The sequence below is a fragment of the Periplaneta americana genome, chromosome 15 (genome assembly GCF_040183065.1).
Source record: "Periplaneta americana isolate PAMFEO1 chromosome 15, P.americana_PAMFEO1_priV1, whole genome shotgun sequence".
Lineage (NCBI taxonomy): Eukaryota > Metazoa > Arthropoda > Insecta > Blattodea > Blattidae > Periplaneta > Periplaneta americana.
Genome location: NC_091131.1, coordinates 6343160 through 6360326, shown reverse-complemented (window position 1 = coordinate 6360326; position 17167 = coordinate 6343160). Strand labels below are relative to the sequence as shown.

Genomic DNA, 17167 nt, shown 5'->3' with positions numbered 1-17167 from the left:
AAATATCGCAATTTTGAGTTTGATGATTTTCATTAGGTTTTGTTTAATCAAAATACAGTACAGTATTAACAATAAGTGTTTTTACTCACGAACTGAGTTATCCATGCGAACGTATTCATTATGCAGTGTATATTATACTGTCTACAGCACATTAGCGTACAATATAGAGAACGAAGTTAAAATGAAAAATAATCATAATATGGATATTTAAACATTTTTGAAAATGGTGGCCGTTCATTTTGATACAGGCTTCAGTTCTTTTGTGCATATTATAGCACTATAGACTATTGCATCTAATTCCAATTACCAGTTTCGTCCTTCATACTTAGTAACTCATGTTGAAATAATTCTGTACCTACTCTGTAAAAGAGTACCTTACGTACTGTAAATTCAGTCTTCACTTCTGCCCGACCCGCACAGATAAAATTACTCAGACATGCTATCTACTGTCCGCCCAAGTGGATCGTAGAAAGGGGGGAAATCACGTAACAGTTAATTACTTAACTAGGCCCTTTTATTTAAGTTATTTAAACAGTTGTATAATATTACATAGACGTCCAATTCCTAACAAAAATTAATGTTTTCAGAAAAGAGCTAAGACAGCCCAGCCACTAGTCTTTACAGTGGAGCGAGCAGAAGCAGGTGGGGGAAATCGGGATGCGACGTAGACAAACGGACGACAGTACCTGTGCGAAAATATGATTCAATATTGGAAGTTTTCGTCACTGGAAAACGCGAACATATTTTCTGGAACGTACTCTACTCACTGAGTACTGCTTACTATATGCGGCCTTGGTTCTGTGTGGAGGACAGTTGGAACTTCGTTAGTAGAAGGGGTAGGAGTGGAGTACATTCAAAAACTCAGGTACAATAAAACTTGAAGTAAAAATAAAATGATGTCCCTGTACAAAATAACGTTGTTTAAAAATAGAGGCAAAGTTACAAAACGGACATCACAGAAAGACAATATGGAATATTCACAACCCGGATGTTTAATAAAAGGGAGGACATAATATGGTGTGTGTTGGGGTAATGCAGGAATCGAAGGAAGTTTCGCAACATATTGTGAACTGTTTGATGAAAACGTTTGAAAGCCATGAGCGGGAAGAGACGAGAAGGGACCGCAGAAAAATGTTCGTTTACTCAGAGCTTTTATTGTTCAAAAATGTTGGCTGCAAATAATGAAACAGGCGTGGTTGGAAATTACTTGCCACACGAAGGCTGTGTAAAATAACGCGTTTGTTGTCATGGACTGTTTGCAAGTCTATATGTGCAGGTTATCAGTGTGATGAGATAGATGACTAAAACTCGCATTGTTAAGTCTGGAAAAATTGTATATAAGCCTATACCCGAAACAGACACAATCTAAAAATATTTCAAACGCTTAAAAATCTTGGGCAGTATTAACTGATAAGAGTTTATTAAATTATAGAAAGGAAATAGTATTAGGCAAGAGTAATGCACAGGTTAAGGATCGGCATGAATATGTATTTATAGTTCTAGAAAAAAAAATGGTCCGCCTGAATTTTCTGTTCCGGATTCAACTCACTGCGCATGCTCAGTCCTTCAAAGCAGTGGTACACAAGAGATCACTTTGGCAGTTATTGAAATTAATTTTACTTCGATTGTTGTCGTAATCCGAAAGACATTTGAAAAACAAAAATTGCGATGAAAACTGATCGTAGATGAATGTTTATAAATAGTGATGTAAACGTAAAATGATTGTGAAGGAAATTAATCTGCGTAATGAATTAAAAAAAAAAACTTTTTCCTCTTCAGTATCCGAACCTTGAACTTTGCAGTCTGCAAGCAAGCACGCTAGCACAGAGCTATCAGAATGTTTGCGATGAATTGTCATAATTGTACTGTCTTTGTAATTGGGGCTTTGCCCTGTTATAGAGATAAATAAATGAATCTATACTAATAATAAATCTGTAGCCAAAATTTTTCTGGTAATTTTCGATTTTCCAAAAATAATTGGTGTTAACATGTATAATTAACCATCCTGAAAACGAAAAACGCTTTTTTGAAATTTTTGTTTGTATATCTGTCTGTCTGTCTATCTGTCTGTCTGTCTGTCTGGATGTTTGTTACCTTTTCACGCGATAATGGCTGAACCGATTTATATGAAAATTGAAATGTAAATTAAGTTCGTTGTAACTTAGATTTTAGGCTACATGGCATTCAAAATACTTTATTTAAAAGGGGGGTTATAAGGGGGCTTGAATTAAATAAATCGAAATATCTCCCTTATTATTAATTTTTGTGAAAAATATTCCATAACAAAAATTTCTTTAAAAATGATTTCCGATGCGTTTCATTCCAAGCAAAATTTTGATGGGACCAAATTGCACCAAAAACGGATGTTCTCTGAACCAAATGATCATGTTTTAATTATTTGCATGTAATAACAATTAAGAAATATGTTAAAGGAATTATCATTGCACTAAATGAGTGGTCTCTGGACCAAAATTATCGCATTTTAATTATTTAAATACAATTTAAATTAAGTGACATATTAAACAATTTATCCTTCAATCAAACACGAATGTTCCCTGGACCAGATGTCCTATTTTAATTATGTAATTACTTTATATTTATTTCTAACAAGTGCAGCGGAGCGCACGGGTACAGCTAGTAAATAAATAAATAGATAAATAAATAAAATAATCGGGTTTTTGTACTGTATCGTATTTGTTAGTCTTAGGCATTCATTTTATCTTTTTTCAGATTAATGTTGGGTTTTTTTGATTAGTTGTAAAATACCTTCCTGCAGTATTGTTCCAATACACTAATACTTGGTTCAAAACCGTTGTTAGATCCTGGTGGTGTGAATTGTGCTGTGTAAGGAACTTCAAGGGTCGGGCCATTGTTTGTTTTGGAACTGTACAAAATGAGCCTTAGAAGTGCAACCCAGCTCGCGGCGCGGCGTTTATGCTATCTTTAAGTGTATATTTGCTGCGTTCATTTATTAAACAAGCGGTTTCCTTTGTGTTTAATCGTCTATTTTTGCCCGCATAAGTAGGAAGCGATGTTGTCACGTTTTCATTGTCATCATGTTTTCATTGCCAAGTTTGGTCTATGACAAAGTGTTGTTACTGAAGTGTCTCTGTTTGCAGTGAAAGAATCTATAACATTCTAAGAAACCATATCTACTCTTAAATAGACTGACCTCTTTCCTATGGCGATCTGCCCACTTAAGTTGGGTCCTGCAACTAATGCTGAATAGATGACTGCGATCACCTGATGACAGAGTCCACACCTGTGGAGTAACGGTTAGCGCGTCTGGCCGCGAAACCAGGTGGCCCGGGTTTCTTTCCCGGTCGGGGCAAGTTACCTGGTTGAGGTTTTTTCCGGAGTTTTCCCTCAACCCAATATGAGCAAATGGTGGGTAACTTTCGGTGCTGGACCCCGGACTCATTTCACCGGCATTATCACCTTCATTTCATTCAGACGCTAAATAACCTGAGATGTTGATACAGCATCGTAAAATAACCCAATAAAATAAAAATAAAACGGATACTAGGAAGATTTGCAGTTTCTTCTAGAATTAATGATGATTTGTTTAATCGTTTTCAATTATTTGTAATTGTGTTATTTCTTTTCCCTTTCCTTCTTCATTGTTTTCTCTTTTTTATTTATAATTGTTTACCTACCATTTATTAAAAAAATACAATTTTATGGTAAGCTTTGTCTTGTAGGCAGCCTCCACTTGGAGAAAGCTGAATAAATAAAGTTTATTCAAAATAAAATACTGAAATGAATATATTATTAGATCTATTTCAATAAATATAAAATCTATATATAGCCTATAATTTGAACTGGTAATGGAAATTACGGGAAAACGGCTGAACGGATTTTAATAAATGACTCCTCATTTTGAAGCTTGGAACCCAAAGTTTTTCAGAAAAATAGTAGTAAAATGTCAATTTTCCTACATCATTTCCCTATTTTCCAAAATCCATCTGTCGTCAGTTTTGAGAAATAATGGCTTTTAGAATAAAACAAAACACACACTAGAATAAACAATATTACACGAAGGCCATGACCTGCAGGATTGCTGACATATTTAGAGATCAGATGGCGTGTAAAAATAATTTACAGGTTTGATTCTCTGGTCTGTAGTTTTCAGAGTACAGCTGTGTATTGGATATTAAGAACTACAAAACTTAAGAATGTTTAATGAGATTATTACCATTAAAATGAAATATTATTATAGTTAATGCAATTATGTGAGTATACCTATTTGCCACTAATTACAGTACACACATTAATGCTATATTGATGATATGAAAGTGAAACCTTTTAAGGTTTTATGTAGGCCTAAGTAGACGCAGAGAAAGAATATTTTAAATTAGATATTCATTTGTATAATTTACTGAATAACAGCTATATATAATGTTACTGAAAACTATAAAAACCTACGTAAGGTAACAATATTGTTATTAAAAATGAAATATTTTTATAGCTATTAGTCAAGTGATGTGGGTCTTTTTCATATATTTAATGGCAGTGTGATGTACATATTTATATGCATGATTCTCTAATTTTCCTAGGTAGTAACGATTCATATTTCCTATTTTAGCTGCGTCTTGAAACTAAATCAAAATTAATTTAATATTTCTTTGGTTTAATCGAACCTGAACTTTTCTTAACTCTCACCTATAATCCGCAATGACCTGAAATAACTACTGCATTAATCCCACATGAAAAATTCTCTGATCGTTCTAACATTGTTACTTGCGTTTCGCATTGAAACTCAAAAACTGAAGATGGATAGGTTCAAGGAAAAGTATTTGGCAAAAAAAAAAGCATTCAGAGGGAGTATGTTTCACTATTATGGAAGCAAATAACTTCCAAAATGTCTGGCATTCTTCATTGAAAATAAATTTGAAAAATTTTAATTTGAACTTCTAATGAACTTAGTTTGCAGCATTTGCTGCACAAGCCACTAGTAATACTATATTTAAATCACTTTTTTTTTTAACTAGAAACAAAAAATGAAAACAAGCTTTCAACTAGAGAATTTCTGTCGGCTTGCTCCCGGATTGTAACGAATTAAAGTTCTGAGATAATGTTGCAGAACATAATTACGTAACACTTATAATTTGTTATATTATTGCACCACGCCCGAAGGATAAGAGAGGACGGCTGTCGGAATACAGCGCTCGGCGAGTCAAAAGTCATATCCGCTTGTTTCATCTGAATCACTCGCTATCGACGAACAAAGGTCAGGGTCTGTCAGTCTATCTGCGTCCTGTGCTACTGATCTAGGACAACCGTTCAAGCTTCTGCGACTCTGGAATTTATTGCTACAAAGTGTCTCTGTCTATCTATAGAGTGTTAAAAAAGTACGGAATATTTATTACTCATAACTTATTTAATTAAATTTAGGAATTTACCAAAAATAAACTGTTTTCATTCCATAACCAACTGACAATAACAATAATCCAGGTTGCCAGGCGACGATAAAAAACAAAAGATGTTAGAACAAATGAATGAGAATGATAAACAATTGAATACTCTTTCAGGTTTAGATATTTGAGGTTTAATATAGAGGTGCCATTTGAAATTTCAAAGGGTAAGAGAGTGAAACCTAAAATGTAATTAACACTGATTTTAAACTTCCTCTTCAATATCTAAATTGACGTGTTTTTTGTTCAAATTTAATTTAATTGAAATGAATAGTTATTTAGACTGGGAAGTTAAAAAAAAAGCCCTGTATAAAGAACAAAACGGAGGAAATGCCACATTTTCTGACACCTTGATTTATTGAAGCCCAGCTCGATTTTCTACGTTCGGTTCTTTTGACAATTTGATTCTGACTACAGTATGTAAACTACAGATAGAAGAGAGAATTTTATTGTATGCATTGTCGCGGGATAAAACTCTAAGACATACCTGCACAAACAGCGCTCAACGAGCGCGCGCGCTCCTTCGGAGCGGCAGAGCCGTGTTTACCGCTCGCCGAAACGGAGAGGAAGATACGTTAGAATGACATAGACTTGCTATAGGTAGAGGAGAGGGAAACGACCACTCAGTTATCTAGTGGAGTGCAGTGTGTAGGCCTATTCTAAGTAACTGTTTCACGTTGCTTACCTACTGCTACAGTACAGTATGGAGGAATCTAAAAGACGGAACATAACATTTAACATTTAACGATTTACAGCTCGAACTTATTGATCTTCAATGTGACCTAAGGGCTAAAGATCGTTTGAATAATACTACTAGCCTGGTTGAGTTTTACAAGACTACACATTAGCAATAATATCCACGACTACACAGGCTGACTGTGAAAATGATTGCTATGTTTGGCTCAACATTTATATTTGTGAGCAACTGTTTTCTGTAATCAACTTTAATAAAGGCAGACATCGAACATCTGTAACCGATGTTTCATTATGATCAGTAGGCTACTGTTCCTTTCAGCTGCCAACAGCATAAAACCTCGTTTTGATATACTGATAAATAAAAATATAACAAAATTATATTGTACATTTAAGTAGCTATAGAATTTCTATTACTTCTGTAAAATAAATACTTGTTTATTAATTAATAATAGTCCAATATAGTTTTGCAAACACTGAACGGGAATTCATTTCATAAACACTCGTAATAGTACTTCCTTTTGTGTTTATTTTGTACGAGATCACCCCTTCTTCCAGTCCACCCTTATACAGAGCGCAGCTAATATCTGCATTCCGCTCATGAGCTGTGAGCCGGCTCGGAGAGCGCAAACCTTGTGCAGGCCTGCTCTAAGACATTCATTTCTAGTTACTTTGTCAAAGCTTTTACAAAGTCGATGAATACCAAATGAGAGGTAAACAATATATTACTATTATTACTCTTGCGCATGCTAAAGAAATGTGGCAATCTCACACGTCACTGGGAGTTTCAACATACAGTACACTTATTTGTTATGCTATTGCTTTGCAATCATTACCATTGTTTTCATTTCAGTACACAATTGAGGACTGAACTAGCTTCAACGTAGACATAGACAAAAATAAGTAATTTATGAATTCTGTTTATGTACTGGAAGTGTTTCGTTTTTATCTGATACTTATATGTAAAAAGGTTTTTGGCCTCACACGCAATGGATTAGTCTATTTCCAGCTGACTCAACAGATTTTCCTGTAGTTGCTAGACCTCGCAGGTCCTTCCACCTATGCTAAGGTCTTCCAAGAAGACGTCTGCCACATGGTTCTAATAGAGGGATGTCCTTAATAGAGGGGTCTCATCTCTCAGCAGAATATGGCCTAGCCAACTCAGTCGTCTACGTTTTATTACTGCTGTGATGTTCGGTTCTTGATACATGCTTCTATTTCTTTGTTTTCTTTTTGCGAATTATCCTTTGTCCATTTTCCACAACTGGATGTCAGAAATTTTTCTAAGGATTCTGTTTCCACACCCTTTGACACGGAAATTGGTCGCTGTTCAGAAGTCCCACCTCGGAATAGCTCGGGAATCATCGTGTACGCCGTGTTTACATGCGTACGCTTTACATAGAGAGATTCGAAGCCCGGTCTTTGTAACGAGGAGGAAGCTCTACTGCTAAGCCAAAAAATTCTTCGTAGGGAATATGTAGTTTCGTGACATACAGATACGTCGCTGCTACGATTGACTTAATCCTCGATGCTTGTTATTTGACCGTGTGAATCGCGCTTAACCCGAACGATACCTTTGATCACATATAACAGATTGATCAGCGTAATTGACTTTCAAGGCAACAACTTTTATCAGTTTATTATGCTGTCATCTAGCGACTGCAAAAGAAATCACGTTATAACTAATTGAATTGCATGGAGTAGGTCTAATAGGTTGCAGAAGTCCTTCCAGCAGTATAAAGATAGAAAGAGTTAATTTAACAATCTAATAAACTTATTCTGAAGTATTGAACTGTGGTGTTAATTTCCATATGAATCTAATTGTCTGTAATGTTATATTATTATTCATTACAATTTCAAACCTCATTGACGTCATATTGATGTGTGACGTCGTATGTGTCACATTCTTAGTCATAACATGGCCAACATTGAATACGTTTAACATGAGTTTAATGTAGCAGTTCCTTTGTTTTTTTATAACTTTGAACATGTATTTATATTAGGCGATTATCAAGATGGCCATGACTAGACCAAGATAACCACGTGACTCCGATTCGCGTCGTAGCCTGTCTTGTGAATTGTTTCGACTATCAATTGCATTGTTGTCTGGAGACTAGGCCTCGTGGAATGAGGAAGAGATTATGCACTTCGAACTGTGACATGGTACACGAGGGTAGGTCAACAAAGGGGAACACAGTAGGTAGAACTTAAAAATGAGAGGGATTCAATCTGGGTTCGAGTTCTGATGACGGAGAGCATTTTTCTCCGTTCTACTGATTCTTCGCCATTATTTTTCTAGTTATTTAGCCTGCTGAAAAACTGTTCTCAATGATAAGTCAAACGGACGATCGCCACAATACATCCTGCAAAAAGCGAATTTGTTGATAATCATTTTCTGGCAATGCACGATATAATAATTCGTGACGTGCGCAGCCATGTGTTGTTTTACAATATCAGAAGTTCACGTTACAATACGTGTGGAGCATCAGGTATACTATATGAGTAGGGGTTGTGAAAGAGCTTACTATATTCTTTCATTTGTTTCAGATCTTGGAACTTAACAGTGAACTGATATAGTAGATCTGTCATAGTGATCTTTATTTTATAAAGTTGTGTTCTATTTCCTTATCCATAACAGACCTGATGATAGGAAAATATACAGGTCAGTCCTTTCGCCTTCTCCCCACATAATTCGTCGGTACCACAATCATCAATAAGAATGTATGTAAAATGTCTTTTCACGTCATAATGTGATGTGAATTGAACGGGTTACATCAGCTGCTTGTCTATGCGGATGACGAGAATATGTTAGGAGAAAATCCACAAACGATTAGGGAAAACGCGGAAATTTTATTGGAAGCAAGTAAAGAGATAGGTTTGGAAGTAAATCCCGAAAAGACAAAGTATATGATTATGTCTCGTGACCAGAATATTGTACGAAATGGAAATATAAAAATTGGAAATTTACCTTTTGAAGAGGTGGAGAAGTTCAAATATCTTGGAGCAACAGTAACAAATATAAATGATACTCGGGAGGAAATTTAACACAGAATAAATATGGGAAATGCCTGTTATTATTCGGTTGAGAAGCTTTTGTCGTCCAGTCTGTTGTCAAAAAATCTGAAAGTTAGAATTTATAAAACAGTTATATTACCGGTTGTTCTTTATGGTTGTGAAACTTGGACTCTCACTTTGAGAGAGGAACATAGGTTAAGGGTGTTTGAGAATAAGGTGCTTAGGAAAATATTTGGGGCTAATAGGGATGAAGTTACAGGAGAATGGAGAAAGTTACACAACACAGAACTGCACGCTTGTATTCTTCACCTAACATAATTAGGAACATTAAATGCAGACGTTTGAGATGGGCAGGGCATGTAGCACGTATGGGCGAATCCAGAAATGAATATAGAGTGTTATCTTGGGAGGCCGGAGGGAAAAAGACCTTTAGGGAGGCCGAGACGTAGATGGGAAGATAATATGAAAATGGATTTGAGGGAGGTGGGATATGATGATAGAGAATGGATTAATCTTGCTCAGGATAGGGACCAATGCAAATGGCGAGCTTATGTGAGGGCGGCAATGAACCTCCGGGTTCCTTAAAAGCCAGTAAGTAAATAAGTAAGTAATTAATGTGATGTGTACCTATGTTCCACACGCTAAACACGATAAACAACGCCCATTCCCGTCTTTTGGCACACAAAAAATATTTCTCGTACCATTCAGAGTTAAACACAGGACTCCTGCGTGCACTCATATTACAAGCGATCCGTCACTGTCCACTCTGGACTGGCAGTGTAGTAGCAAATCCCATCCTGATCTACAGGTTTAATAGATCATAAAAACAAGAACTTCTTGTCCATGAATAATTCTTCAGCCTTGCAACCCGTAAGTAACTGACCGAATAGATTAACCGAGGGGGAATATGCCTATACAGGGTTTTGTAGTAGACGTACATCATCTCCGTTTTGGAAGCTCGCTGGGTTTTCACTTGCCTTTGACGTTACTACCCATACGTGATGGCCGTAATGTGTAAGTTTTATTATAGGCGTATATGGTGTTTCAAACTGTACCGTAAATGTGGTAATACCGATATGGCGAAGTAAAACGGATCATTTGCACTTTTTAAACAATGAAACTGCTATAAAATAAAGATTTTTATTTCAGACAATGTGTTAAATAAAATTACATTGATAGACAAGTAAGCAATACCACATCATAGCGGTATAACTGCACTCAACAGCGTTTCACGGTTAATTAATTTCGACACATTTCACCAGTGTTGCCAATTGAGCAGTTTACCTGCTAGATCTGGCGCTTTTTCAACAATAATCTCACTAGAGGTTTTGATTTATCTAGAGAAAATCAAAACTCGAGTAGGATTTAATTGACTATAACAGGATTAGAAGAAAGTATATAAAGATTAGAAGTAACGAAGTACTCCAATACAAAAAAATATTAATTTACTTACGAAAATACAAAACTGTCTTCAAATTTGTACCATCTCAACATTATACAGTAAATATTACGCTAGTAGATGGCAGTAGTGTGTTATGATTAGCTGTTTTCTTATCAGTTGTGCCAACTATGGAATCTTCATTGAACTCTGTGGACGGTTACTGGTCAAGAAGGCTTTGTTGATTCAGTTTCATTTTTATTAAAACAGTTGCATTCCACTTCAATTATCCCGATCCCAGTAATCAACGTCACTTGACAGATGATTTTCAATAAATCTTAATATTAAACAATCTCTGATACGTGACTATTCATAATATCATATAGCAGAAGCTATAACATAACCTAAATAATATAAACGAGTGTTAGAAAAGTTTTAATTAGGGATGATGAAATAAACAATAAACATGAATAATTTTAAAAGAAACAATTATTGAAAGTAGATACAATTTTCAAATTTGAATGTTTTAGTGGTTGGTGGTTCAGTTGATGTTATATTGGACGTGTGCGTAAAAGAAGTGGAACTCGTTGATGTAGGCCTACATGGTGTATTCCTCAACTTATTCAGGATTTCCGAATGGTGCTCTTCATTTATTTGTAAATAGGGTTTCAGGGAAGATGCATTGCTATGACCAGTGATCTTTATTAATTCTTGTTCTTGAATGCCAATGCGAGTCATATTTGAAACTGCTGTACATCGACTGGAGTGGTTTGTAATTTTCTGTTTTTTGACGGCCAGATCAGTGCAGTTTGAAATGTTGGCAAACAAAGAAACAAATGCTAGGGTAGTGATAAAAATAAACAAATGCTAGGGACGCGATAAAATGAAACAAATGCTAGGGACGCGATAAAATTGTGCGATAAGCAGCTATGATTGGTTGAAAGACGTCCTTTCGTACCGTTTTATTGGTCAAAAGCAGTGTGACGTAGTAAAAGTGTAATAGTCAGTGTAAAGATATGGTTTCTTTACAGCGATGATCGCCAACGTAGATCTTTGGACGCGACGCAGATCGCTGTGAGTTTCTTCTGAAGCAAATTCAGGACGCACATCGCCGCATACATGTTCAATAACCGATATTTAGAGAAGGCCATGTAGAAATATTGAATCGAGTTATGGCAGTAAAACAAATGAGAATTGACAGCGATGTACGCTGATAAAGAAACAGTAGCTTTAATTTAGCGGGTAGAATTTATGAAATTTATATTGCTCATATAGGGATTTAGTGGTTTTTTAAACGCACAGCGGTAAAATAATCTTATTTTACACTGATTTTACATCGACAGTATAGCAATTTAGCGGTTTCTGTACTGTTCTTCAGCGGGTTTTTAAGAATCTTGTTGGCGACACTGCATTTCACACCTTCTGCCATTATCCTCTACTTACATGTGTGAGCAGGGTTTCTTTGCAAATCTGGCTCCCTATGAAGCAGATATGAATAATTTCAAGGGAAAAATTGTTCAGGGTTTCTTTGCATTGACATCAATAAAAACGATACACAGAAATCGCTTGAATCGAAACTCACTTCTGATACTCGCACTCAGGAAATTCGACTAAGAATCGAGAGCTGGTGTGCAGAAAAAAGCGACCTTAAATATTTCATTATCAGATCATAACCACTTAAGTTGATAATGTAATAAGAAAAGTTTTTTTTTCAAACGAATATCTGTACTGTCTATTGTAAGTGGGGCTTTGCCCTGTTATAGCCATAAATAAATAAATAAATAAATAAATAAATAAATAAATAAATAAATAAATAAATAAATAAATAAATAAATAAATAAATAAATAAATAAATAAATAAATAAATAAATAAATAAATAAATAAATAAATAAATAAATAAATAAATAAATAAATAAATAAATAAATAAATAAATAAATAAATAAATAAATAAATAAATAAATAAATAAATAAATAAATAAATAAATAAATAAATAAATAAATAAATAAATAAATAAATAAATAAATAAATAAATAAATAAATAAATAAATAAATAAATAAATAAATAAATAAATAAATAAATAAATAAATAAATAAATAAATAAATAAATAAATAAATAAATAAATAAATAAATAAATAAATAAATAAATAAATAAATAAATAAATAAATAAATAAATAAATAAATAAATAAATAAATAAATAAATAAATAAATAAATAAATAAATAAATAAATAAATAAATAAATAAATAAATAAATAAATAAATAAATAAATAAATAAATAAATAAATAAATAAATAAATAAATAAATAAATAAATAAATAAATAAATAAATAAATAAATAAATAAATAAATAAATAAATAAATAAATAAATAAATAAATAAATAAATAAATAAATAAATAAATAAATAAATAAATAAATAAATAAATAAATAAATAAATAAATAAATAAATAAATAAATAAATAAATAAATAAATAAATAAATAAATAAATAAATAAATAAATAAATAAATAAATAAATAAATAAATAAATAAATAAATAAATAAATAAATAAATAAATAAATAAATAAATAAATAAATAAATAAATAAATAAATAAATAAATAAATAAATAAATAAATAAATAAATAAATAAATAAATAAATAAATAAATAAATAAATAAATAAATAAATAAATAAATAAATAAATAAATAAATAAATAAATAAATAAATAAATAAATAAATAAATAAATAAATAAATAAATAAATAAATAAATAAATAAATAAATAAATAAATAAATAAATAAATAAATAAATAAATAAATAAATAAATAAATAAATAAATAAATAAATAAATAAATCTTTTCTACGATACATGTAACGTTATTCATTTATTTATTTATTTAATAGCATGATTCTCTCTTTTTTAAGTTAAAAATTGGGTGATTAATTAATAAATTATTGAGTTTAATTTAGTTAAGATACAGTTATGTACCCTCTGATTGAGGTTCTGGCTGATATGTACATCTATTATCAGGCAGTACATCTCACTTGACGATATGTGTCAGAGGAAGAACAATTGTTTGTATGCATCTGAAGTCTGATTAGAGTAATATGCAACTAGTCGGCGATGTATGCAATGGAGGGGGAAAGGAACTGGCCACCCTATCCCATTATCTCCTGGCCTAGTTGTCTCTTAAGTGGTACCTTCTTGATATCACTTGTGAGGTCAGACCTGTCTTCGAACAGTTGACTAAACAACAATAGTTATGTATAATTTGGATTAAGCTTAACAACTTTGGGTCCCGCGCCGTGGCGTCGTGGTCTAAGACATCCTGTCTAGGACTCGCGTTACGGAATGCGCGCTGGTTCGAGTCCTCATGGAGGAAGAAATTGTCTCATGAAAGTTCGACCAGTGTATGGGACCGGTGCCCACCCAGCATCGTGATGCACTTGGGGAGCTACGATAGGTAGCGAAATCCGGTTACGCAAACCAGCTATAACGGCTGGGGGGCTCATCGTGCTAACCACACGATACCTCCATTCTGGTTGGATGATCGTCCACCTCTGCTTCGGCATGTGGCCGTGAGGCCAGCAGCCGGCTGGTAGGTCTTGGCCCTTCATGGGCTGTAGCGCCATGGATTATTATTATTATTATTTTAACAACTTTGGGATTACAAGCTTGAGTGGAAAAACGTCTCTGGGAGTACGCGGAGAAAACAGGTTGAATGCCACTGAACTAGGTAACACAGGGTTTTTCTCCGGGAGCTCCGGTTCCCGTGTGGCATCCCGATAAAAATATCAATCATTTCATCGAGGGGTGTAACGTAGACTAGCCTCCTACGGCGCACTCTAGGCAACGACTCTGTCGATAATTGGTCTACTGTACATAACTGGCTTCTTGTGAGTGAATGACAAAAAATCAAGTACTCGCTATTAGTTTAAAAAGTCTACACAACAGTAGTAATCAAATTCCTCATTCCCTCAACAATAATTGATATGTAGTACCACCACAGTCTACTATATACAGTCACGAAGCTCGAGTTTTGAGGGTGCTAGAAACAATAGACTGTGGCGGTTCTATTTTGCGTTGCCTGTAATGAGGCGATATTAGCGATCCTAGTGGTGAGCAACTATCTAATGTTTGCATATTTACTACGTATTGAGCTTCGCGACAGTATATACTAGACTGTGGTACCACCTTAAACTGAGTCACTGAAAATGTGGCACCTTGTACTGTACATAAATGAGCCGTTGGAAGCAGAAGTGGTGTAAGTAAAAAATGGGTAATGAGGGTTAAAGTAAACATTCTATAAAATACAGCGCAAAGTAGCAATTAATATTCAATTTATTTAAACTATTAGTAGCCAGTGGATAGCACGAAGGACATATCAATCGCTACTTTGCACTGTATTTTACAGAATATTTACTTTAAACCTCAGTACCCAATTTTGACTAACACCACTTCTGCTCTGAACGGCTCAAATATTACATACGTTTGAAAGAATATAGTTGGCCATGCCAACTACGATAGTGCCTTGTTTTTATTAATTATTAGCGAAATAGCCTTAATTAATATCACTCGAGGTTTTTATTGACCTAAATAAGTATTCTCGAAACTAAAGCTTGTTGTAAATTTATAGGTAGGCTAAATAAGAACCTTCTCTTGGCATTATCTGCAAAAATCTCATATTCGAACTTTTGTATCATCACAGTTCATATTTTTTTATGGTTTCTATAATAAACAATTGAGAAGCAGAAATCCAGACTGACTGCTAATCTGTACTTGTAATAAATCTGTAGCCGAAATTTTTCTGGTAATTTTAGATTTTCCAAAAATAATTGGTCCTAACATAATAATTAACCACCCTGAAACCGAAAATCGCTTTTTTGAAATTTTTGTTTGTATGTCTGTCTGTCTGTCTGGATGTTTGTTACCTTTTCACGCGATAATGGCTGAACCGATTTATATGAAAATTGAAATATAAATTAAGTTCGTTGTAACTTAGAATTTAGGCTATATGCATTCAAAATATTTTGTTTAAAAGGGAGGGGGGGTTATAAGGTGGCTTGAATTAAATAAATCGAAATATCTCCCTTATTATTAATTTTCATGAAAAATATTACATAACAAAAATTTCTTTAAAAATAATTTCCGATAAGTTTTATTCCATGCAAAATTTTGATAGCACTGATATTTAATTATATAAATGAGTTTCAAAATTACAATAACAACGCCATCTAAGGCGGTGTAATGAAATAAAAAAAAAATGACTTCGTCTATAAGGGGCCTTGGACAACAACAATCGAAAGCTATGAAACATAGCCTACAGACAATGTTTATGTGTTTGTATGAAGATCGGAAGCTAAATTAACCGATTTGTATAATTCATTATTAATTCACCATTGGAAAGTGTATTTTCTCTAGATGGACATAATGCTATAATGTTATTACAGTAACTTCTGAGTGAATCGAGGACAGGTAAGATTAAAATAGCTTCTTATGCACGGAAAACTTGATAGGCTATTCTGTACATAAGTTTATTGTAGTTCCTAAAATAATTTTTATGACCAAATGAGTGCTCTCTGGATCAAAATGATAGCATTTTTATTTTTTAAATGCAATTTTAAATTAAGTAACATAATAAACTATTTATCCTTTTATCAAACACGAATGTTCCCTGGATCAAATGTCCTATTTTAATTATGTAATTACTTTATATTTATCGGAGCGCACGGGTACGGCTAGTGTTACGATAAGACCATGCAGCCAGTGTACCTTGATCACTGTTTGTAAATAAGTCAAGATGGTGTGTATAATTGCCAATAACAGATGAGATATGATAAAATTCCGTGCCTAATTGTCAAGATAAGATAAACATTATTGTTAGAGGCCTATATGATTAGTAGAAGAGACCTTCTCCCGTGTTACTGACGGATGACTCTGTTTTGGCAGTCCTGGAATCACAACAATGTGATAACAATCGTGCGGAGGAGGTGGCAACGGCGGAGGTGCACGAGAGGAGAGCGGCGAGCAGCAAACGGCAGCGGCTGGCAGTCAGTGAGGAGTTGTCGCCGCGTGTGGTTGTGGAGCGGGTGTGCTGATCGTGAGAGGACATCCACGGCACCAGGTAAGCGTGTGTCAGGCTCTCCTGTTACCCCTGCCATCGCACTGATTCTGTGTACCGGATTTTACCTACGACCTCCATTACTCTGAAGAAGCTCCTCGGGATTAAATGTGAACACTGAATACATTGTTTGTGTTGAAAATAGTTATCATATCAGTGACACAGCGTTTTTTGTTTACTCATATTGTTGCGTTATAAATAAACCTAGGAATTTTACAGCGATAAAATATTGAGTGGAAGCAGCTGAAATAGACTTACAATATTAAATTGTGCTCAATAGGGCAGAAAGTAAACTTGTAATGATAAAAGTTGTAATTAAAAACAAGGACTACATTCAGTGACTCCTTATTTGGTGTGATGTTAATGCCTTAAATAAGATATTAAAATAATTTAGAGCAGCATTTCTCAGGGGTTTCGCGAGCAAATCCTAGGATTCTCCGAGGCTTAAATTTTATTTTATACTTCGAGGACACTATTACAATCTATAAATAATCACAATATAAACGAATAATAACATGAATCACCACCAATAAATAATATGAATAGTAATTGCTGTT

The 17167-nt window shown here is 33.8% G+C and overlaps 1 protein-coding gene across 1 annotated transcript in view; it reads left to right on the top strand.

Moving 5' to 3' along the window:
• The first annotated feature begins 16465 nt into the window (after nucleotides 1–16465).
• Nucleotides 16466–17167, top strand: part of LOC138715806 (diacylglycerol lipase-beta-like) — a 255695-nt gene continuing 254993 nt past the window's right edge. The window contains exon 1 of the mRNA XM_069848895.1: nucleotides 16466–16613. The gene's annotated coding sequence lies outside the window, so the exon portion shown is untranslated. The remainder of the gene's footprint in view (nucleotides 16614–17167) is intronic.